This window comes from Chiloscyllium punctatum, chromosome 23 (genome assembly GCF_047496795.1).
Source record: "Chiloscyllium punctatum isolate Juve2018m chromosome 23, sChiPun1.3, whole genome shotgun sequence".
NCBI lineage: Eukaryota > Metazoa > Chordata > Chondrichthyes > Orectolobiformes > Hemiscylliidae > Chiloscyllium > Chiloscyllium punctatum.
The window spans coordinates 37,826,184-37,849,538 of NC_092761.1; the positions used below are offsets into that span (position 1 = coordinate 37,826,184).

Genomic DNA, 23,355 nt, shown 5'->3' on the forward strand with positions numbered 1-23,355 from the left:
GTGTGTTACATTGACAGAGTGGGGTCGGTCTGCTCTTCCCTGGGTGTGTTACATTGACAGAGTGGTGTCAGTCTGCTCTTCCCTGTGTGTGTTACATTGACAGAGTGAGGTCAATCTGCTCTTCCCTGTGTGTGTTACATTGACAGAGTAAGGTCAGTCTGCTCTGCCCCGGGTGTGTTGCATTGACAGAGTGAGGTCAGTCTGCTCTTCCCTGGGTGTGTTACATTGACAGAGTGGTGTCACTCTGCACTTCATTGTGTATTTTACCATGAGAGATTGGGGTCAGTCTGCTGTTGCTTGTGTGAGTTATTTTGCAGAATGAGGTCAGTCTGCTCTTCCCTGGGTGTGTTACGTTGACAGAGTGGGATCAGTCTGCTCTTGCCTGTGTGTATTAAATTGACAGAGTGGGGTCTATCTGTGTTTGACTGTGTGAGTTATTTTGCAGAGTACGCGTCAGTCTGCTCTTGCCTGGGTGTGTTACATTGACAAAGTGGGGTCAGTCTGCTCTTCCCTGGGTGGGTTACATTGACAGTGTGGGGTCAGTCTGCTCTTCACTGGGTGGGATACACTGACAGAGTTGGCTTTGTCTGCTCTTCCCAGGGTGGGTTAGATTGACAGTGTGGGGTCAGTCTGCTCCTCCCTGGGTGTGTTACATTGACAGAGTGGGTTCAGTCTGCTCTTCCCTGGGTGTGTTGCATTGTCAGAGTGGGATCAGTCGGCTCTTCCGTGGGTGTGTTACATTGACAAGGTGGGGTCAGTCTGCTATTCCGTGGCAGTGTTACATTGACAGAGTGGGGTCAGTATGCTCTTCCCTGGGTGTGTTACATTGACAGAGTGGTTTCAGTCTGATCTTCCCTGGGTGTGTTACAGTGACAGAGTGGCGTCAGTCCTCTCTTCCCTGGTTGGTTTCCATTGACAGAGTGGGGTTAGTCTGCTCTACACTGGGTGGGATACTCTGACAGAGTGGGGTCAGACTACTCTTCCTTTGGTGTGTTACATTGACAGAGTGGGGTCAGTCTGCACTTCCCTGGATGTGTTACATTGACAGGGTGGGGTCAGTCTGTTCTTCGCTGGGTGTGTTACATTGAGAGTGGGGTCAGACTGCTCTTTCCTGGAAGTGTTACGTTGACAGAGTGGGGTCAGTCTGCACTTCCCTGGGTGTGTTACATTGACAGAGTATGGTCGGTCTGCTCTTCCCTGGGTGTGTTACATTGACAGAGTGGGGTCAGTCTGCTCTTCCCTGGGAGTGTTACATTGACAGAGTGGGGTCAGTCTGCACTTCCCTGGGTGTGTTACATTGACAGAGTGGTGTCAGTCTGCTCTTCCTAGGAGTGTTACATTCACAGAGTGGGGTCTGTCTGCTCTTCGCTTGGAGTGTCATATTGACAGAGTGGGGTCAGTCTGCACTTCCCTGGGTGTCTTACATTGACAGAGTGGGGTCAGTCTGCACTTCCCTGGGTGTGTTACATTGAGAGTGGAGTCAGACTGCTCTTTCCTGGGAGTGTTACATTGACAGAGTGGGGTCAGTCTGCACTTCCCTGGGTGTGTTACATTGTCAGAGTAGAGTCAGTCTGCTCTTCCCTCGGTGTGTTACATTGACAGAGTGGGGTCTGTCTGCTCTTCCCTAGTTGTGTTACATTGACAGAGTGGGGTCAGTCTGCTCTTCCCTGGGAGTGTTACATTGACAGAGTGGGATCAGTCTGCACTTCCCTCGGTGTGTTACCTTGACAGAGTAGAGTCAGTCTGCTCATCCCTCGGTGTGTTACATTGACAGAGTGGGGTTGGTCTGCTCTTCCCTGGGTGTGTTACATTGACAGAGTGGGGTCAGTCTGCTCTTCCCTGTGTGTGTTACATTGACAGAGTGAGGTCAGTCTGCTCTTCCCTGTGTGTGTTACATTGACAGAGTAAGGTCAGTCTGCTGTGCCCCGGGTGTGTTGCATTGACAGAGTGAGGTCAGTCTGCTCTTCCCTGGGTGTGTTACATTGACAGAGTGGCGTCACACTGCACTTCATTGTGTATTTTACCATGAGAGATTGGGGTCAGTCTGCTGTTGCTTGTGTGAGTTATTTTGCAGAATGAGGTCAGTCTGCTCTTCCCTGGGTGTGTTACGTTGACAGAGTGGGATCAGTCTGCTCTTGCCGGTGTGTATTAAATTGACAGAGTGGGGTCTATCTGCGTTTGACTGTGTGAGTTATTTTGCAGAGTACGCGTCAGTCTGCTCTTGCCTGGGTGTGTTACATTGACAAAGTGGGGTCAGTCTGCTCTTCCCAGGGTGGGTTACATTGACAGTGTGGTGTCAGTCTGCTCCTCCCTGGGTGTGTTACATTGACAGAGTGGGGTCAGTCTGCTATTCCGTGGCAGTGTTACATTGACAGAGTGGTGTCAGTATGCTCTTCCCTGGGTGTGTTACATTGACAAAGTGGTTTCAGTCTGATCTTCCCTGGGTGTGTTACAGTGACAGAGTGGCGTCAGTCTTCTCTTCCCTGGTTGGTTTCCATTGACAGAGTGGGGTCAGTCTGCTCTTCACTGGGTGGGATACACTGACAGAGTGGGGTCAGTCTGCTCTTCCTTTGGTGTGTTACATTGACAGAGTGGGGTCAGTCTGCACTACCCTGGATGTGGTGCATGGACAGAGTGGGGCCAGTCTGCACTTCCCTGGGTGTGTTAAATTGACAGAGTGGGGACAGTCTGCTCTTCCCTGGGTGTGTTACCTTGACAGAGTGGGGTCGGTCTGCTCTTCCCCGGGTGTGTTACATTGACAGAGTGGGGTCAGTCTGCTCTTCCCCGGGTGTGTTGCTTTGACAGAGTGAGGTCAGCCTGCTCTTCCCTGGGTGTGTTACATTGACAGAGTGGGGTCAGTCTGCACTTCCTTGTGTATTTTACCTTGAGAGATTGGGGTCAGTCTGCTCTTGCTTGTGTGAGTTATTTCGCAGAATGAGGTCAGTCTGCTCTTCCCTGGGTGTGTTACATTGACAGAGTGCGGTCAGTCTGCTCTTCACTGGGTGCGATACACTGACAGAGTGGGGACAGTCTGCTCTTCCCTGGGTGTATTACATTGACAGAGTGGGGTCATTCTGCTCTTCCTTTGGTGTGTTATATTGACAGAGTGGGGTCAGTCTGCTCTTCCCTCCGTGTGTTATTTTGACAGAGTAGAGTCAGTCTGCTCTACCCTCGGTGTGTTACATTCACAGAGTGGGGTCAGTCTGCTCTTCCCTGGGAGTGTTACATTGACAGAGTGGGGTCAGTCTGCTGTTGCTTGTGTGAGTAACTTTGCAGAATGAGGTCAGTCTGCTCTTCCCTGGGTGTGTTACATTGACAGAGTGGGGTCCGTCTGCACTTGCCTGTGTGTATTAAATTGACAGATTGGGGTCTATCTGCGTTTGACTGCGTGAGGTATTTTGCAGAGTATGCGTCAGTTTGCTCTTGCCTGGGTGTGTTACATTGACAGAGTGTGGTCAGTCTGCTCCTCCCTGGGTGTGTTACATTGATAGAGTGGGGTCAGTCTGCTCTTCCCTGGGTGTGTTACATTGACAGAGTGGGGTCAGTCTGCTCTTCCCTGTGTGTGTTACATTGACAGAGTAGAGTCAGTGTGCTCTTCCCTCGGTGTGTTACATTGACAGAGTAGAGTCAGTCTGCTCTTCCCTCAGTGTGTTACATTGACAGAGTGGGGTCTGTCTGCACTTCCCTGGGTGTGTTACATTGACAGGGTGGGGTCAGTCTGTTCGTCCCTGGGTGTGTTACATTGAGAGTGGGGTCAGACTTCTCTTCCCTGGGAGTGTCACATTGACAGAGTGGGGTCAGTCTGCACTTCCCTGGGTGTGTTACATTGACAGAGTAGAGTCAGTCTGCTCTTCCCTCGGTGTGTTACATTGACAGAGTGGGGTCAGTTTGCTCTTCCCTCGGTGTGTTACATTGACAGAGTGGGGTCAGTCTGCTCTTCGCTTTGAGTGTCATATTGACAGAGTGGGGTCAGTCTGCTCTTCCCTGGGTGGGTTACTGTTAAACGAAAATCGCTTCTTAATAATCGCTCTAGACAAATTCAGGAAAACAAAGTTTTATTAGCAAGTCTGCAGAGTCGGGCACCCTTCTGAGTAAAAGGCGCGCTGAGGCTTACAAAGTTTCTCATTATATACAGTACAAATCCCTCCCCTCCTTGGCTCTAACAAGCCATGAGGTTCACATTCTTAAAAACATCATTATTCTTCGATTTACACCCTTATCACAAAGTCTGCAACAAATGCCTCCAGACCCTCCCCTTCCTGGCTCTAACGAGCCATGAGGTTCACATTCTTAAAAACATCATTATTCTTTGATTTGCACCCTTATCACAAAGTCTTCAGAGTCTCCAAAGTTGTTTCTCTCACCCTGCAGTATTATCAGTCAAGGACTCATTCTTCCCTGCCTGTGTTAATGGTTTCATCAATCAAGGGCCTGTTTGTTTTTACTCTGCTCACAAATTGTCAGCATTCTGCACAATTTAAACTATTCTACTTTTGAGTATACAAAATGTTTTAGAAAAGAAACAAAAGTTTTGTCTTTTATTATAGATCAGTCTGTGGTCCAGGCACATCTTAAAGTTTAAACCGAAATTACCTCTCACAATTCCACCCTTTTCTTTCTTTAAGATGTGCCTGCCCAAGATAGCCCCCCCTCCTCAAGGGCCCGGGAAATCCTTGGTCTTTCGCAGCAACATCACTTTAAGTTCACGCGTCCCATGTTGTGGAACCACCACTGCCTGGAGTCGGGAAATATTTTTCTGAATTAAAAACTGAATACAGGGAGTTAGGCAGGGTAATACGAGAAGAAGAATCATGCCCCCCCCCCAACCATCAGCAACGCCGTGCGCCACCAGCTACCACCTAGGAGACCATCCCACCATCCGATGCCACTAAGAGGACGCCAAGATTGTACTGGCACATGGGCCAATTTCCGAATTTCATCGGAAATTTTCAAAACCGCTTTACCATTGTCGTCAATTTCTAGACAGCAGTTAGTCAGGTTAAACTTCCCGTACACACCCCCCCTCCGAGGCCAACAGATAATCCAAGGCAAGTCGGTTTTGATATATAGCAGCCCTCATCTGATCCTGCTGCTTAGCCAGCAACTCCAGGGCCAGGGCAGTCCGGTTAGTAATAACCTCTACGACTGCTTGGAGCCTGATAATTCGATTTAACATATAGATAGGAGTACGATATCCCCATGATCCGTCCTGTGCCCATGTAGCTGGCCCGTAGTATTCAATAATCCGGGCCGGTGGCCACTCATCCCCCCAATCACTGACTTGGATATCCCTTGGTGACCTACGGAGGGAGTCAAAGAGTTTAATCCCCAAATCATCGCCTTCCTCCCGGGGTAATAGGAAGAACGCAGGTCGTATTAGACCCAGGAAGCATACCCCAGCCCATCCCATGGGCAGTTTGGAGTATGCCCGATTACCGCATATCCAAAATAGGCCATCTGGAGCAGGCCCTCCCTGCCTCACAACGTCATCCCACAGCTCCTTTACCCCGGGGACGCCCTCATAAGGACCAGGACCACTGCAATCCAGTATTCGGACTCCTGACCCAGAGTCTGGACAGGAGTATCCCAGCATCGATTCCCCCGACAACACCATTCCAGACTCTCATCATGCCATCGGAAGAATCAGAACCTAGTTCGTCAGAGGAGGAATCAGTACGTAATGGAACGCAATTTTTATGACCTCGGTTTGCAATGTACCAAGTAATATCCTCAGGCCACCATACTCGCGTGGTTGCATCCAACATATTCTGACAGGGACTAATCCCTACCTCCACGGTCCCCTTGCCTTCAATACAGAACTGGCCCTCAGGGCTGTTTGTCAGTCTCCACCCCTGGCTTTTTCTGTCGTTGACATGAGTCCAAGTGGTTTGCTGCAATTCCCCTATGTCTAAGCTTTGACCAGTCCACGGCCATTGTTCCGACATATGCGGCCCCCCACAAACCCAGCAATTGCTAACATTTAAAACAGTGGCTATTCTAGAGGTGAGATCAATAAACAGGTTTTGTGTAACATCAGGGAGTTCAATTTTTCCTTCTACCTCTTCGTATACGGATGGCACTTTAGGGAGCACGACCGTTCCCTAACGGTCTTGCTCCTTCCCCAACCCCCGATCAGTGATCTGTATCTTGGTCTCCTTGACTCTGTCAACCTGCTCCCTGAGCAACACGGAGGATAGGTCCCACCTCCCAGTTTTGCTAATAGACACCCAGCGGTCATTTATAGGGCATCCACGGATTTTGCCACCGTATCCTTTATTATATACCTGATAATAGGGTCTCCCATCCTCCCAACATTCGTGTCGTGCACTCACATCGTAACACCTATCGTCCACATAGGAATGGGACACAATGTTCCCGAGTAGATTCAAATCCCAAGTCTTACTATAGTTCGACATTTGTCACATCTCCCCTCACCCTCCCCCACATACAGGAGTAAACTGATCAATATCCCCACCAATACAGTCCAAGTAGAGTTCATTATTGCTGTCTTTTCAGTTTTACCACCAACGGCTTGTCCCCTTGCTCGCATGTCCAAGTGCTTTCTTCTTCAGACGGAACAGGCCCCTTTATCCTCGATGCGTGGACCCACCCTTTCTCTTTCGTCCGAACAGCTGCTTCAGTTGTTAACAGAACCAGGAACGGTCCTTCCCACCGCGGCTGGAGCTTTTCGGCCTTCCAGGTCTTAACAAGTACCCAGTCTCCGGGCTCCACCTTATGCAAGAGGAAGTCGAGCGGCGGAGTGTGAGCCAGGAGACCTTTCCTCCGGAGTTCTCTTGGGCAAATTTGACCTCAGTGGGATCCCTCCTGCGCCACGTGGTGTACCACAGATTGAGGTCACCTTTGATATTGACGCAAATGGCATCTTGAATGTCTCTGCTGTGGACAAGAGCACTGGCAAAGAGAGCAATATCACCATCACCAATAACAAGGGCAGGTTGAGTAAGGAGGAGATCGAGAGGATAGTGCAGGAAGCGGAGAGGTACAAAGGTCAGGATGATATGCAGCGTGAGAAAATTACAGCCAAGAATTCCCTGGAGTTGTACGCATTTAACATGAAGAGTTCAGTGGAGGAAGAGAAAACGAAAGGCAAGATCAGTGAGGAAGATAAGAACAAAGTCATCGAAAAGTGTAACCAGGCCATCTCCTGGCTGGAGGCAAACCAAACAGCAGAGAAGGAGGACTTTGAGCAGCAGTTGAAAGATTTGAAAAAAAAATATGCAAGCCCATCATTGCCAAACTTTACCAGGGAGGTATGCCCGAAGGGCCATTCTCAGAACAAGTCAGAAAGGACCCTTCTGGTGGACCAACAATTGAAGAGGTTGATTGAAACTTTAACTCTCTTCAAAGTAATATCATTTTCAGTTGGTCTCTCTTCTCCACCATTCCATCCCCCCACCTCCCTGAAATTGCAACAGTCCTTTAGAATTTCTCGGGGCTTCTGTAAACCCAGTTGATTTGGACATTTGCACAGTTAGGTAAATGATGGCCTACATTTCTGAAGTTTGGGTGTTTGAATGGTAGCAATTAAACGTGTCAATGGTGAATTTTTCTGCAAACTGTTTCCTGTATGTTTTATACATTGAGTAGTTTACACCCTTTTAGCTGCTAATGGAGTTCTTTCTCAGTTTTCTGCACACTACAAGAATGCACCGTATGATTCAGAAATTCAGTCAGTTGTCACTAATCCTGAGAAGTTATTGTTTAGACAGGTTATACTTACAGTTAAGCAAGCCAGCTATCCTTTCTGTCATGTAGTTGGAACAGTGTTCCCTTATAATAAATAGTATACAACAGAGATTCTATTTTCATACAGACCACAAGAAGGTGGTGTTATAACAATTGGCAGCCTTTGCAGACTTAATTTGTATGCAATTATTGGGGAAAGTAATCACAATTAAATATCTTTGGTGGAAAATGCATAACATCCGAGCAGTGGCTATCAATAATACAATTTCTCTCCGTGCACAACCAATTTTCAGATGATGTCCTTTGTGTTCTCCAAAAGCTTGTTTAACCATTTGAATCATTAAGTGGATAGGACCAATTTTCATGCATTGTGTGTCTGTTGCTGTCATAAATGTTTTTTTGTTTGCAGCAAAATTTAAGTTTTTTTTTGATACCTTCCAGACATTGATTCTCTCACAATCTTTTCCATTTTTATGACTTTTCTTTCAACTCTGTCTGTTTTTTTTTTCCTTGGTTAATCATTCTTTGATATTCCCTTCCTGGAATCATTTTTCCTCACTGAGGAAACTGGGAGTCATGAACTATTTTCATAAAAGTGTGCAGTTGTTCATTAGTTGTCTTTTCTATTAAACTTCTTTCTGAGTCCACTCCAGTTAACTCTGCACAATGCCTACCTTCTTCGAGTTTATAGCACAGTTGTTTTCAACCCAAGTTTCTTACTCTTAACATGAATGCTAACTTCTATCATATTATGGTCACTGTAACCTTTAGAGTTTATTTTTACTTTGTGATCACGTATTAAACCTTCCTCAGTATATATTATCAGACGCAAAATAGCTTGATTCCCATTTGGATGTAGAACATATGATTCTAGAAAAGTGTCCTTCTGACTTCCTTAGGCAACTTTATTTTCCCAATCTACATGAAAATTAAAATCACCAGTGATAAATATACTGCCTGTTTTTTACACACCTTATTTTCTCCCTGAACTATTCTGTCCCAAAGAAAGCTATTGTTGATGGGTCTGTGGACAACTCCCAGCAGCATCTTTACCCATTATTTTTTATAAGCTCCCACTTAGATGGATTTTATAACATATGTTTCCAAGATCATTTCCTGCTACTTATACTTATTCTATCTACAAATAACAAAACATACCCCAGCCCATCCCTTAATCGCCTTAGATCCCTTATTTCCCATTTCCGAGGACTTCATATTTCTCCCGTGATAATCTATCACAATGTAGCCAATTCCCGGACCTTCAGTCCCGTGATCGCCCAGGTTCCTTTGCAGGCACCCCCGGTCTTTGGATTCCTGTGTCCTACGTCTCTGTGACACAGATCACAGGCACCCCGTAGGTACACGTTCCTCCGCAAACACGGTCTCTGCAAAATCCCTCACAGGCCAGCCCCGGTCTCTAGATACCTGAGTCCTACGTCTCTGTAGAAAAATCCACAGGCACCCCGTAGGTCCCCAGGCGTCCGGAAACACGGTCCCCGCAAGTTTTTCTTACCTGGGTTCGGTGCACCGAAATTACTCGATCGTTAACCGTCCCCACTGCCTCGGCCACACCCCTCCTTTGTTTTCCTGAGCCTCCCGGATATCACTCGCTCAAGCCGCGCGGGGCGACAAGCAAGGAATCAGGGACTGCTGAAATCAGCAGGGTGCACCTTCTCCGATGTCCTTCCTCAGCTCCCCCCGCGGCCGGAGTGTTGATCCCGGACGACGAGCCCCCAAGTTGTTAGAAACGAAAATCGCTTCTTAATAATCGCTCTAGACAAATTCAGGAAAACAAAGTTTTATTAGCAAGTCTGCAGAGTCGGGCACCCTTCTGAGTAAAAGGCGCGCTGAGGCTTACAAAGTTTCTCATTATATACAGTACAAATCCCTCCCCTCCTTGGCTCTAACAAGCCATGAGGTTCACATTCTTAAAAACATCATTATTCTTCGATTTACACCCTTATCACAAAGTCTGCAACAAATGCCTCCAGACCCTCCCCTTCCTGGCTCTAACGAGCCATGAGGTTCACATTCTTAAAAACATCATTATTCTTTGATTTGCACCCTTATCACAAAGTCTTCAGAGTCTCCAAAGTTGTTTCTCTCACCCTGCAGTATTATCAGTCAAGGACTCATTCTTCCCTGCCTGTGTTAATGGTTTCATCAATCAAGGGCCTGTTTGTTTTTACTCTGCTCACAAATTGTCAGCATTCTGCACAATTTAAACTATTCTACTTTTGAGTATACAAAATGTTTTAGAAAAGAAACAAAAGTTTTGTCTTTTATTATAGATCAGTCTGTGGTCCAGGCACATCTTAAAGTTTAAACCGAAATTACCTCTCACAGTTACATTGACAGAGTGGGGTCAGTCTGTTCTTCCCTGTGTGTGTTACATTGACAGAGTGAGGTCAGTCTGCTCTTCCCTGGGCGTGTTACATTGACAGAGTGAGGTCAGTCTGCTCTTCCCCGTGTGTGTTACATTGACAGAGTGAGGTCAGTCTGCTCTTCCCTGGGTGTGTTACATTGACAGAGTGGGGTCACTCTGCACTTCATTTTGTATTTTACCTTGAGAGATTGGGGTCAGTCTGCTGTTGCTTGTGTGAGTTATTTCGCAGAATGAGGTCAGTCTGCTCTTCCCCGGGTGTGTTACATTGACAGAGTGAGGTCAGTCTGCTCTTCCCTGGGTGTGTTACATTGACAGAGTGGGGTCACTCTGCACTTCATTTTGTATTTTACCTTGAGAGATTGGGGTCAGTCTGCTGTTGCTTGTGTGAGTTATTTCGCAGAATGAGGTCAGTCTGCTCTTCCCTGGGTGTGTTACGTTGCCAGAGTGGGGTCAGTCTGCTCTTTCCTGTGTATATTAAATTCACAGAGTGGGGTCTATCTGCGTTTGACTGTGTGATTTATTTTGCAGAGTACACGTCAGTCTGCTCTTGCCTGGGTGTGTTACATTGACAAAGTGGGGTCAGTCTGCTCTTCCCTGGGTGGGTTACATTGACAGAATAGAGTCAGTCTGCTCTTCTCTGTGTGTGTTACATTGACAGAATAGAGTCAGTCTGCTCTTCCCTCGGTGTGTCACATTGACAGAGTGGGGTCAGTCTGCTCTTCTCTGGATGTGTTACATTGACAGAGTTGGGACAGTCTGCTCTTCCCTCGGTGGATTACATTAACAGAGTGGGGTCAATCAGATTTCCCTGGGTGTGTTACATTCATAGAGTGGTGTCAGTCTGCTCTTCCCTGGGTGCGTTACATTGACAGAGTGGGGTCAGTCTCCTCCTCACTGGGTGGGATACATTGACAGAGTGGGGTCAGTCTGCTCTTCCCAGGATCGGTTATATTGACAGAGTGGGGTCAGTCTGCTCTTCCCTGGGTGTGTTACATTGACAGAGTGGGGTTATTCTGCTCTTCCCTGCGTGTGTTATATTGACAGAGTTGGGTCAGTCTGCTCTTTCCTGGGTGGGTTACATTGACAGAGTGGCGTCAGTCTGCACTTCCCTGGGTGGGTTACATTGACAGAGTGGGGTCAGTCTGCTCTTCCCTGGGTGTGTTACATTGACAGAATGGGGTCAGTCTGCTCTTTCCTGGGTGTGTTACATTGACAGAATGGGGTCAGTCTGCTCTTCCCTGGGTGTGTTACATTGACAGAGTGGGATCAGTCTGCTCTTCCCTGAGTGTGTTACATTGACAGAGTGGGGTCTGTCTGCTCTTAGATTTATTGTCATAGTGATGTACAGCCTGCAAACATACGCTTCGGTCCAATCTGTGCACACCAACCAGATATCTCCACCCAATCTAGTCCCACCTGCCAGCACCCGGCCCATAAACCTCCAAACCCTTCCTATTCATATGCCCATCCAAATGCCTCTTAAATATTTCAATTGTACCAGCCTCCACCACATCCTCTGGCAGCTCATTCCATACACGTACCACCCTCCGCCTGAAGAAGTTGCCCCTTCGGTCTCTTTTATGTCTTTCCCCTCTCACCCTAAACCTATGCCCTCTAGTTCTGCACTCCCCAACCCCAGGGAAAAGACTTTGCCTTTTTATCCTATCCATGCCCCTCATAATTTTGTAAACCTCTATAAGGTCACCCCTCAGCCTCCAACGCTCCAGGGAAAACAGCCCCAGCCTGTTCAGCCTCTCCCTATACCTCAGATCCTCCAACCCTGGCAACATCCTTGTAAATCTTTTCTGAACCCTTTCAAGTTTCACAACATCTTTCCGATAGGAAGAAGACCAGAATTGCACGCAATATTCCAACAGTAGCCTAACCAATGTCCTGTACAGCCGCAACATGACCTCCCAACTCCTGTACTCAATACTCTGACCAATAAAGGAAAGCATACCAAACGCCTTCTTCACTATCCTATCTACCTGTGACTCCCCTTTCAAGGAACTATGAACCTGCACTCCAAGGTCTCTTTGTTCAGCAACACTCCCTAGGACCTTACCATTAAGTGTATAAGTCCTGATAAGATTTGCTTTCCCAAAATGAAGCACCTCGCATTTATCTGAATTAAACTCCATCTACCAAGTCTCAGCCCGTTGGCCCATCTGGTCAAGATCCTGTTGTATTCTGAGGTAACCCTCTGCTGTTCACTACACCTCCAAGTTTGGTGTCATCTGCAAACTTACTAACTGTACCTCTTATGCTCACATCCAAATCATTTATGTAAATGACAAAAAATAAAGGGCCCAGCACCGATCCTTATGGCACTCCACTGGTCAGAGGCCTCCAGTCTGAAAAACAACCCTCCACCACCACCCTCTGTCTCCTACCTTTGAGTCAGTCCTGTATCCAAATGGCTACTTCTCCCTGTATTCCATGAGTTCTAACCTTGGTGATCAGTCTCCCATGGGGAACCTTGTCGAACGCCTTACTAAAGTCCATATAGATCACATCTACTCCTCTGCCCTCATCAATCTTCTTTGTTATTTCCTCAAAAAACTCAATCAAGTTTGTGAGTTTCACATGCACAAAGCCATGTTGACAATCCCTAATAAGTCCTTGCCTTTCCAAATACATGCACATCCTGTCCCTCAGGATTCCCTCCAACAACTTGCCACCACTGAGGTCAGGCTCACTGGTCTATAGTTCCCTGGCTTGTCCTTACCATCTTCTTAAACAGTGGCACCATGTTTGCCAACCTCCAGTCTTCTGGCACCTCACCTGCGACTATCGATGATACAAATATCTCAGCAAGAGGCCCAGCAATCACTTCTCTAGCTTCCCACAGAGTTCTCGGGTATACCTGATCAGGTCCTGGGGATTTATCCACCTTTTACCGTTTCAAGACATCCAGCACTTCCTCCTCTGTAATCTGGACATTTTGCAAGGTGTCACCATCTATTTCCCTATAGTCTATATCTTCCTTTTCCACAGTAAATACTGATGCAAAATATTCATTTAGTATCTCCCCCATTTTCTGTGGCTCCATACAAAGGCCACTTTGTTGATCTTTGAGGGGTCATATTCTCTCCTTAGTTACCCTTTTGTCCTTAATATATTTGGAAAAACCCTTTGGATTCTCCTTAATTCTATTTGCCAAAGCTACCTCATGCCCCATTTTGCCCTCCTGAGTTCCCTCTTAAGTATACTCCTACTGCCTTTATACTCTTCTCAGGATTCACTCTATCGATCCTGTCTGTACCTGACACATGCTTCCTTCTTTTTCTTAACCAAACCCTCAATTTTTTTAGTCATCCAGCACTCCCTATTCCTACCAGCCTTCCCTTTCACCCTGACAGGAATATATTTTCTCTGGATTCTTGTTGTCTCATTTCTGAAGACTTCCCATTTTCCAGCTGTCCCTTTACCTGCAAAGATCTGCCTCAAAACACCTTTCGAAAGTTCTTGCCTCATACCGTCAAAATTGGCCTTTCTCCAATTTCGAACTTCAACTTTTAGATCTGGTCTATCCTTTTCCATCGTTATTTTAAAATGAATACAATTATGGTCGCTGGTCCCAAAGTGCTCCCCCACTGACACCTCAGTCACCTGCCCTGCCTTATTTCCCAAGAGTAGGTCAAGTTTTGCACCTTCTCTGGTAGGTACATCCACATACTGAATCAGAAAATTGTCTTGTACACACTTAAGAAATTCTAAACCTATAACACTATGGCAGCCATTCCCATGTTTCAATCTTTTTCTTTGTTTTTGGAAATACCCACTGTCCTGACCCCTGCTCCCATCTCACCTCTGTCACTTTACACCGCTATCCATAATCGTATTCATATGATTGGCCAGGACACTGGTCCCAGCACTGTTCTAGTGGAATCCATCACAATGGGATAACTCCCTTTTCCTGAATACTGAATCAAAACCATTTCTTCTGAGAGTGTTGTTTGATTTTGAAATCTTCCTGCAAACATTTGGGATGGTTCAGTATCTCAGCATGTGATCCCTTTTGTTCTGTGGGTGGAGCTGTTTGCCTCTGCCACTTTCTGTTGCTGCTGTAAACCATAATTAGTTTACCACAGATATGTGGGTCTGCAGGAGATCACAGTGATAGGAAGAGTTGAAACCGTCAGTGACTTGAAAGCAACGATGAGAATTTTAGTATCAAAACATTATTTGACTAGGAGTCAACCTTGGTTAGCAAGTGTGCAGAATATATAAGGATTTGACAGATGAAGCATAATGTGGAATTGTACACTTTGGCAGGTCGGATAAAATGGAGAATGACTGCAGAATTCTGAGGTGCAAAGATGTTTGAGCACACAAGTCACAAAAGCTTAATGTTCAGGTACAGCATATAATCACGAAGGCTAATGACCTACTGACTGACAGAGCAGCCTGCTTGGTTGGGCTACGTTCACAAATCTCCACTCCTCCCACCACCCCCATTAATTGTGTACCATCTACAAGATGTACGGCAAAAATTCACCAAAGGTCCTTTGACAGCACTTTTGAAACCCATGATCCCATGAAGATGGGTCATTGAATATTTTTAAGACAGTAATGGATAGATTCTTGGGGAATCCAGGCTTATCAGGGGTGGATGGTATTGTGAAATTTGGCACACAAATAGATCAGTTGTGATCTTATTGAATGACAGAACAGACTAGAGGTGCCAAATGGTTTACTTTGTATGCATCTTACTGTGGAATAGAGAGAGAAGGGGGTGAGATTAATTTATTCTCTAATGCACATTTGTTCAGTATATCAAATAAAATGTAATTATACCCTGATTCCTTGCTCCATTTACTAGACACTTGCATGGGAATCTTCTTCTTTGCTACTCTTATTCTCCATCCTTTCCTGAAGGTGCTCTCCTTAATCTAGTTCCCCAACTTCAGTTATAGGAACAGCTCTCAAGTTATTTTCCCCAGTCAGTAACATATGCATCTAACTCCATACACAGTACTGAACATGGTCTCTTACCACATTCCTGAATAACTTTGGTTATAAAAACCTATCAATCTCATTTAAAATTTATATCTTGAATCAATTCTCATTTGCAGGAGTCAGTTCCAAGTTTCTACCACCCTCTGTGTAGAAGTATTTCTTAACTCCTGAACAATCAGGCCTTAAATTTCAGGTGATTCCTACACTTCCTAAATCTCCCAACAAGTGGGAATCATCCCATTCCATCTACCTGATCACTTCCCCTTAATATCTTGCAAGCTCTGTTCAAATTGTTCTGTTACCTTCCAAATTCCTGGGAATGTTACCACAGCTGATGTAAACTCTCATCTTAATTTAATCTTTGGAAGATTGAGGTATAATTCTGGTAATTTGTGCTGCACTCCTTCCGAGACCAATATAAGTAGACAAAGTGTTTTCCCTGGGGTGGGGGAGTCCAGAACTAGAGGGCATAGGTTTAGGGTGAGAAGAGAAAGATATAAAAGAGACCTAAGGGGCAACCTTTTCACTCAAAGGGTGGTACGTGTATGGAACGAGCTGCCAGAGGAAGTGCTGGAGGCTGGTACAATTGCAACATTTAAAAGGCATCTGGATGAGTATATGAATAGGAAGGGTTTGGAGGGATATGGGCCGGGTGGGACTAGATTGGGTTGGGATATCTGGTCGGCATGGATGAGTTGGATCAAAGGATCTGTTTCCATGCTGTACATCTCTATGACTCTATGACTCTAGATCCTGGGCCCATAGAATTCTCCACTCTTGAGAGAAGAGTAGAAAGATGATGTAGCACAGACCAGGAATGGAGACAGGGATTTTCCAGATATCCGTGAGACTCAGTACCATTCCATATGTGTAATCCTCACGACGTCAGTTTAATTTCTGAATCTGTCTATTTCTATGTCTCCTGTAGCTCCTCGGAATTCCTGACTTCTTAGCAGTGGAAGGGGAAATTGAAGTCTTTAAAGAACATCTCCTCCCATGTGGTTGAAGATGCCCTCCAATGCATCGTATCCACGTCCTGCACCTCTGTCCTCGAGCCCCACCCCTCCAACCGCAACAAGGACAGAACCCCACTGGCCGTCACCTTCTACCCCACCAAACTCTGTATAAATTGCATCATCTGCCGACATTTCCACCACCTCCAAATGGACCCCACCACCAGGGATATATTTCCCTCCTCACTCCTACCCGCTTTGTGCAAAGACCATTCCCTCCGTGACTACCTGGTCAGGTCCATGTCTCCTAACAAGCCACCCTTCCCTCCTGGCCCGCTCCCCTGTTACCACAGGAATTAAACCTCAGCCCACACCTCCTCCCACACCTCTGTCCAAGGCACCAAAGCAGCTTTCCACATACATCAAAATTTCACCTCCACTTCCACACAGATCATTTATTGTATCCGTTGTTCCCGATGCAGTCTCCCCTACGTTGGGGAGACTGGACGTCTCTTAGCAGAGCGCTTTAGGGAACACCTCTGGGACACCCACACCAATCAACCCCACTGCCACGTGGTCAAATATTTCAACTTCCCCTCCCACTCTGCTGATGACATGCAGGTCCTGGGCCTCCTCCATCGCCACTCCCTTACCTCTCGAAGCCTGGAGGAAAAACACCTTATCTTCCGCCGTGGGACCCTCCAACCCCAGGGTATCAATGTGGGCTTCACCAGTTTCCTTATTTCCCCTCTCACCACCTTACCCCCAGTTCCAACCTTCCAGCTCAGCACCGCTCTCATGACCTCTCTCACCTGTCAATCTTCCTTCCCACCTATCTGCTTCACCCTTCTCCCCAACCTATCACCTTTGACCCCACCTCCATCCACCTATTGCACTCTTAGCTACCTTCTCCCCAGCCCCACCCCCTCCCATTTATCTCTCCACTCCGAAGTTCCCAGCTTCATTCCTGATGAAGGGCTTTTGCCCGAACATCGATTTTCCTGCTCCTCGGATGCTGCCTGACCTGCTGTGCTTTTCCAGCAACACACTCTCAACTCTGATCTCCAGCATCTGTAGACCTCACTGTCTCCTAAATGTGAGATGTTGCATTCTGCTGAGGTGAACCAGGGCAGGACTTATACAGTTAATGGGAGGGTCTTGGGCAGTGTTGCTGAACAAAGAGACCCAGGGGTACAGCTGCATAGTTCCTTGATAGTGCAGTTGCATGGCAACAGGGTGGTGATTCAGGCACTTGGTACACTAGCTTTTATTGGTCAGTGCATTGAGTATAGGAGTTGGGACATCACATTGTACAGGACAATGATAAGGTGACTATTAGAACACTGTTATCAATTCAAATCTCCCTGCTGTTGGAAAGTGTAATTCAACTTTAAAGGGTTCGGAAAAGTTTTATAAGGATGTTGCCAGGACTGGGGGTTTGTGCCATAGGGAGTGGGTGAAAAGACTGGGGCTTTACTCCCTGAAGCATTGCAGGCTGAGGGGTGACCCCATAGAGGTTTAGAAAATCATGAGGAGCATGGATATAGTGAATAGTCATTATCTTTTTCCAAAGGTAGGGGAGTACAAAGCTACGTGGCACAGGTTTAAGGTGAGAGGAGAAAGATTTTTGCGACAGACTAATATTTAACCAGGCGTGATTTAAAGACTGGAATCTAATCGAGGTTATCGGGGTGGTTTATACGCAGAGAGACTGATAACTGGGAGTGAGTTGCAGGCAGGAATCTAATCGAAGGTATGGGGGTGGTTTATATACAGAGAGACAGATACCTAGGAGTACGTTACAAACTGGAATGTAATTGAGGGACTCAAGGTGGTTTTTATACAGTGTAACAGTTACCCGGGAGTCAGTTTTTGAGATGATAGAAATTACAGAAACATTCCATAAGAAACGAGACCATTCAGCCCATTGAGTCTGCTCCACCATTCAATCATGGCTGATAGGTTTCTCAACCTCATTCTCCCCCTTTCTCCCTGTTACCCTTGATACTCAGGAACCTATCGATCTCAGTCTTCAATATACTCAGTGAGCTGGGTCTCCCCAACCTTCAGTGGGAATGAATTCCACAGATTCCCCACTCTCTGGCTCAACAAGTTTCTCCTTATCTCTGTTCGAAGAGCTCTTCCCTTTACTCTAAGGCTGTGCCATTGGGTCCCAGTCTCTCCGACCAAATGGAAACATCTTCCCAACATCCGCTCTGTCCAGGCCATTCAGTATTCTGGAAGTTTCTATTAGATCCCCCATCCCCTCATCCTTCTGAACTCGATTGAGGATAGACCCAGAGTCCTCACACATTCCTCATGTGTTAAGCTTATCATCACTGGGACCGTTTTGGTTAACCTCCTCTGAACACGTTCCAGGGTCAGTACATCCTTCCTGAGATATGGGGCCCAAAACTGTGTACAATTCTCAAAATGTGGTCTGACCCGAGCTTTATAGAGCCTCAGAAATACATCCCTGCTTTTATAATCAAGTGCTCTCAAAATAAATACCATCATTGCATTTACCTTCCTAACTACTGACTCAACCTGCAGGTTTACCTTGAGAGAATCCTGGACGGGAACTCCCAAGTCTCTCTGCATTTCAGATTTCTGAATTTTCTCCCCAATTAGAACACCATGCCTCTCTGCGTCTATTCCTCCGACCCTTTGCAGTTTAATAACCTCCTTCCTACAGGATGATGAACATGATGGTATGCAGTCCTCCAAATGTGGCCTCACCAAATGTCTTGTACAGCTGTAACATGACGTCCCAACTCCTGGGCTCAGTGCTCTGCCCGATAAAGGTAAGCCTGCCCAATGCCCCCTTCACCACCCTGTGACCCTGCCTACCTGTGACCACCACTTTCAAGGAACTATGTACCTGCCCCCCCTTGGTCTCTCTGTTCAACAACACTCCCCAGGGCACTACCATTAACTGTGTAAGTCCTGCGTGTGCTCGCTCTCTCTCACTCGCACATGCACACTTCAGTTGTGTGAGCACACTCGCAATCTCTCTCTCACATGTACACTCTCTCTCTCAAGTCTCCAATTATTGATGCCCATGTAACTGTTCTCTGATATACTTCTTACACGGATTGGTTCTCTACTCACATTTGTTCATTTTGTGGTGCGCTGAACTAAAACTCCTTTTTATTGATTCCCTGTCCCTATTCTCCCATTTAGACTTGCTCTGCTCCAATTCTCTAATTTATTGCCACTCCCACTAATTTTCTAATGTCATGGCACTGTGTACCAAATCCATCTACTGATGCCCCACTAAGTTCTCCCATTTACTCATACCCCGATACTCATTCTTCCATTTACTGATGCCCAGCCCAACTCTACCATTTAGAGGTGCCCTACTCTAATTCACCCATTTACAGGTGCCAGGCCCCAATTCTCTCATTTAGTTCCACTGTGCACCACGTCTTCCATTTAGTGTTTCCCTGCAACAAATCTCCCATGTCAGCTTCCACTACCAGTATTCTCTAATTATGGCCTGCCCTGTATCAAGTCTCTAAATTACTTTATTGCTGCACTGCACCAATTCTCCCACTTTATGCTGCCCTGCACCGATTCTCCCATTTAGTGCTACCGTACACTGATTCTTCCATTCAATGCTCCCCTGCACCAATTCTCCCACTTTATGCTGCCCTGCACCGATTCTCCCATTTAGTGCTACCGTACACTGATTCTTCCATTCAATGCTCCCCTGCACCAATTCTCCCACTTTATGCTGTCCTGCACCGATTCTCCCATTTAGCTCTACATTGCATCAATCCTGTGGCAGTGGCTCATAATGCAGGGTCTAAATTGAGGGTGTGTCGCATGATTAATGGGTCAGTACTGAGATATTGGAGATCTATCACAGGATCAGTCCTGAGGGAGTGCTTCTTTGTCAGAGGGTCAATTTTGAGATTGTGCCTCATTGCATTGGGATCAGAATTGACGGTGGGCCACTACTAATAGTGGAGCACACAGAGTGCCAGTGAGAATACCTCAGTATTGAACCAGAAACATGGCTCAGGGATGGACAGGACTGGCAACTTAATGTTCCAGGATACAAATGGTACAGAAAGGATAGAAAAGGAGGCAAGAGAGGAGGAGGAGTGGTGTTTTTGATAAAGGATGGTGTAACAGCTGTACTTCGGGAGGATATTCCTGGAAATATATCCAGGGAGGTTACTTGGGTGGAATTAAGAAATAAGAAAGAGATGACGACTTTATTGGAATTTTATTATAGACCCCCTAATAGTCAGCGGGACATTAAGAAATAAGTTTGTAAGGAAATTTCAGCTATCTGTAAGAATAATAGGGTGGTTATGGTCGGGGATTTTAACTTTCCAAACTGGGACTGGGACAGCCAAAGTGTTAGGGGTTCAGATGGAGAGGAATTTGTTATTTGTGCACAAGAACATTTTCTGATTCAGTCTGTGGATGGATGTACAAGAGAAGGTGCAAAACCTGACCTACTACTGCAAAATAGGGCAGGGCAGATGACTGAGGTGTCAGTGGGGGAGCAGTTTGGGACTAGCAACCCAGAAGTTTTAAAATAGTGATGGAAAAGGATAGACCAGATCGAAAAGTTGAATTTCTAAATTGGAGGAAGACTAATTTTGATGGTATAGGCAAGAACTTTCAAATGCTGATTGGAGTTGTGTGTGTGCGTTAGTGTGAGTGTTGGCAGACTCTTTCAAAAGTTGATTGGGGGCAGATGTTCACAGGTAAAGGGACGGCTGGAAAATGGGAAGCCTTCAAAAATGAGACTACGAAAGTCCACAGACTTGTTGTAAAGGTGAAATGAAAGGCTGGTAGGTGTAGGGAATAGAACATAGAACATAGAACATAGAAACATCCAGCGCAGTACAGGCCCTTTGGCCCTCGATGTTGCGCCGATCCAAGCCCACCTAACCTACACTAACCCACTATCCTCCATATGCCTATCCAATGCCCGTTTAAATGCCCATAAAGAGGGAGAGTCCACCACTGCTACTGGCAGGGCATTCCATGAACTCACGACTCGCTGAGTAAAGAATCTACCCCTAATATCTGTTGTTGTGGTTCTGTTCGCCGAGCTGGGAATTTGTGTTGCAGACATTGCGTCCTCTGTCTAGGTGACATCCTTAGTGTTTGGGAGCGTCCTCAGAAGCGCTTCACAGGAGGATCCCAAACACTGAGGCTGTCACCGAGACAGGGGACGGAACGTCTGCAACACAAATTCCCAGCTCAGCGAACAGAACCACAACAACGAACACCCGAACTACAAATCTTCTCCCAAACTTTGAACCCTAACATCTGTCCTATACCTACCACCCCTTAATTTAAAGCTATGTCCCCTTGTAACAGCTGACTCCATATGTGGAAAAAGGTTCTCATGGTCAACCCTATCTAAACCCCTAAACATCTTGTACACCTCTATCAAGTCACCCCTAAACCTTCTTTTCTCCAATGAAAACAGCCCCAAGTGCCTCAGCCTTTCCTGATACGATCTTCCTCCCATACCAGGCAACATCCTGGTAAACCTCTTCTGCACCCGTTCCAGTGCCTCCACATCCTTCCTATAGTATGGCGACCAAAACTGCACACAATACTCCAGATGCAGCCGCACCAGAGTCTTATACAACTGCAACATGACCTCAGGACTCCAGAACTCAATTCCTCTACCAATAAAAGCCAGTACACCATATGCCTTCTTCACCGCACTATTTACCTGGTTGGCAACTTTCAGAGATCTGTGTACATGGACACCAAGATCCCTCTGCTCATCCATACTACCAAGTATCTGACCATTAGTCCAGTACCCCATCATTTTGTTACTCATACCAAAGTGAATCACCTCACACTTACCCACATTGAACTCCATTTGCTACCTTTCTGCCCAGCTCTGCAGCTTATCTATATCCCGCTGTAACCTGACACATCCTTCCTCACTGTCAACAACTCCACCGACTTTCGTATCATCCGCAAACTTGCTCACCCAACCTTCTAACCCTTCCTCCAGGTCATTTATAAAAATGACAAACAGCAATGGTCCCAAAACAGATCCTTGTGGAACACTGTGAGTAACTGCACTCCAAGATGAACCTTTACCATCAACTACTACCCTCTGTCTTCTTCCAGCCAGCCAATTCCTAATCCAAACCTCCAACTCACCCTCAATGCCATACCTCTGTATTTTTTGCAGTAGCCTACCATGGGGAACCTTATCAAATGCCTTACTAAAATCCATATACACCACATCTACCGCTTTACCCTCGTCCACTTCCTTGGTCACCTTCTCAAAGAATTCAATAAGGTTTGTGAGGCACGATCTGCCCTTCACAAAACCATGCTGACTATCCTTGATCACATTATTCCTATCCAGATGTTCATAAATCCTATCCCTTACAATTCTCTCTAAACCTTTGCCCACAACAGAAGTGAGACTCACTGGCCTATAGTTACTCGGGTTATCCCTACTCCCCTTCTTGAACATGGGAACCACATTCGCTATCCTCCAGTCTTCCGGCACTATTCCTGTCGACAACGATGACATAAAAATCAAGGCCAATGGCTCCGCTATCTCCTCCCTAGCTTACCAGAGGATCCTAGGATAAATGCCATCAGGCCCAGGGGACTTATCTATTTGCACCCTTTCCAGAATTTCCAACACCTCTTCCCTACATACCTCAAAGCTGTCCATTCTACTTAATTGTGACTCAGTATTCACATCGGCAACAATGTCCTGTTCCTGAGTGAATACTGATGAAAAGTATTCATTCAGTGTCTCCCCAATCTCTTCAGCCTCCACATGCAACTTTCCACTACTATCCTTGACTGGACCTATTCCTACCCTAGTCATTCTTTTATTCCTGACATACCTATAGAAAGCCTTTGGGTTTTCCCTAATCCTACCAACTAAGGACTTTTCATATCCCCTCCTCGCTGCTCTTAGCTCTCTCTTCAGGTCCTTCCTGGCGACCTTATAACTCTCAATTGCCCCAATTGAACCTTCATGCCTCATCTTTACATAGACAGCCCTCTTCCATTTAACAAGGGATTCCAATTCTTTATTAAACCACGGCTCCCTCACACAACCCTTTCCTCCCTGCCTGACAGGTACATACTTATCAAGGACACTCAATAGTTGCTCCTTGAACAAGCTCCACATATCAATTGTGCCCTTGCCTTGAAGCCTACTTTTCCAAGCCACGCATCCTAAGTCGTGCCTCACCGCATCATAATTTCCCTGCCCCCAGATATAACTCTTGCCCTGCAATGCACACTTATCCCTCTCCATCACTTGAGTAAAAGTCACCGAATTGTGGTCACTGTCCCCAAAATGCTCACCTACCTCCAATTCTAACA

The 23,355-nt window shown here is 46.3% G+C and overlaps 1 pseudogene; it reads left to right on the plus strand.

The window, feature by feature from the left end:
- Positions 1-6,707: 6,707 nt before the first annotated feature.
- Positions 6,708-7,348, plus strand: LOC140493943 (heat shock 70 kDa protein-like; annotated as a pseudogene).
- Positions 7,349-23,355: the final 16,007 nt, after the last annotated feature.